Genomic DNA, 2,500 nt, shown 5'->3' on the forward strand with positions numbered 1-2,500 from the left:
AGCAAGAGTGTAAGAGAGAGCAGAGGGGAGATGGTAGGGTATACTCACAAGTAACAAGAATATGAGTGTAGAACTTGGTTAGAAAAATAGGGTGGGTGTGTTGGGTGGGGGTGGGGGGCAGTGATACAGTGAGCATGGCAGTGAGGGCAAGAAAGGGTATTGGGAAACAATCATAATGTATGAGGAGGAAATGTGAGGAAGAGAAAGATGCAATTAGAAGAGGAGTTGTAGTCTGATTTCTTAGGGTTAGAGTAGGTGAAAAGTATGTTGTTACAAGTGGGTGGGACACAACTCTTCTAGCACTCAGTTTCGTGGACAGGTCTTCCCTAGGACCTCATCTCACCAACAGTCTACTGTCATTTCCTCCATGAGCTCCAACATCCTAAGATCAGTCTGCACCACTTCGTTCCATGTCTTCCTGGGTTACCTTCTTCTACGGGTACCATCTACTTTCAGTCGCAGGTACTTCTGTATATAGATACCTTCACTCATAAGTATCACATGTCCAACGCAGTCTCCTCTCATGCATGCCACATTTAATCCCTCTTATGCCTAACTTTTCTCTCAATACAGTTGTGCCTTGTCAGTCATGCACACATATGCTGCAAACCCAATGGAGTATACTACCTTCTTTCCTCTCCAGCCTACACATGTCCTCCACAATCAGAGCCCATGCCTCACTACCATGTAACATAGCTGTTCTCACACAAGCATCATACAACCTACCTTTCGATCTGAGAGTGAGAGAGTCCTTTTGCTACCAACAGAGGTATTAGTTCTCTGAACTTTCTCCACCCTATTCTTATTCTAGAAACAATATTTTCAGAGCATCCACCACCATTACTCATTTGGTTACCTAAATAGCAGAAACTATATTACTTCAAGAGAACCTGCTGGGTATTTGAGAGAGTTTAAGTCCCTTGTGCTCTTAGTAATTACTGTCTCTGCACATCAACCACACATGAAAGCAACCTTATTTGATAACCTTCCTACAATTCCACTGCATCTCCTATGCATCCATAGGTTACACTTGGTGCAGCATATGGAATTCCATCCCACTCCTTTCCTATATATTGAACAGGGCCATTTGCCAGCCAAAATAAGAGTCTTACCTCCTTTCTCACTAACAACAACTTTAATCTTAGCTAAGTTAACTTTAAGGCCCTTTGATTCCAGGTTTTGCCTCCAAACCCGGAACTTCTCCAATTCTGCTTCACGGAATTTTGTCAGTGAACAGGTCACGGTCTCAAAGCAACGAAAATATTTTGGCAAATTAAATTTAAATGTTGAAGTGAATCTAACGGTTTTTGTGTGTTTCTTAAATGGCTTATAAACACCTTTCATGCTGCAATTGTTTATATATATATATATATATATATATAAGATGGTCATTTTTCTTCTAGTGCTGACTTAAGCCACTCAAGCTGCTCGCAGTAGATCTCCTTTGTTATCATTTGGTTTGTGTTTAAAAGTTGAAAGTGGACTAAACCTTTCATATCCCACAAAACAGATAACATCTCTGGGGTGCTGGTGTTTCTCCTTTCCCTGCCAACAGTATTCGGTGCTTGACATTTTTATAGAGAACCCATTTCTCGTCACTAGTCACAATTCAATCCAAAAAAGGTTCATTTGTGAGACGTGACATCAAAGAAGCGCACACATTAAACTCGGAAAGTTTGTGAGGAACCCATTGACCCAATTTACTGACTTTTCCGATGGCATGCAGGTGTTGATGAATGGTTTAATGACCAAATCCAAGCTTCTCTGCTAAGTTCCTCAACAAGTTACGATGAGATTTTGTTCCACCAGAGTTTACAGGTTGTCCTCATTGTGCTCTACAGATCTTCCAGAATGATGCTTATCTTCTAGGCTGTAGTTTCCAGCTCAGAATTTCTGGCACTACCATTGACATTAGCTTACAATTATTGTCCAATCCCCATATTGACTTATCCCCATATAATATTCCTCACATTTTTTGTTTCATTGTTGCCTTTATTGAACTCATAAAGCATAATATGCCAAATATGCTCCATTGTATGCTCCATTATATACTCCATTCCTTAACTCTTGTATATACATACATACATATATATATATATATATATATATATATATATATATATATATATATATTGGTAGGCTTTATTTATATATTGTATAAAAACAAACATCTGTTCTAGATATAGAACACTCTTTACATCAGACAAAATATTATGATATGAAATGAATCACATTCTCAAAAACTACACACACACACACACACACACACACAATATGGTCTTGTGCCCAGTTTTCATCAAACAAATTTCATAAATATAAACAGTTATAGTACATATTTCCTTTGCAACCTAAATAGCTGTACCACTCTATACAAATTCTAACATTGTTGCCTTTATTAATAATCTTTTGGTAAACTTTGTAGCCAAAAACTATATCGCTGACTGTACACTTTTACACATTCCTCAGGATTTACAAAAAGAATTAGTTAAATTTTTGATAT

The sequence above is a fragment of the Octopus bimaculoides genome, chromosome 18 (genome assembly GCF_001194135.2).
Source record: "Octopus bimaculoides isolate UCB-OBI-ISO-001 chromosome 18, ASM119413v2, whole genome shotgun sequence".
NCBI classification, from domain to species: Eukaryota; Metazoa; Mollusca; class Cephalopoda; order Octopoda; family Octopodidae; genus Octopus; species Octopus bimaculoides.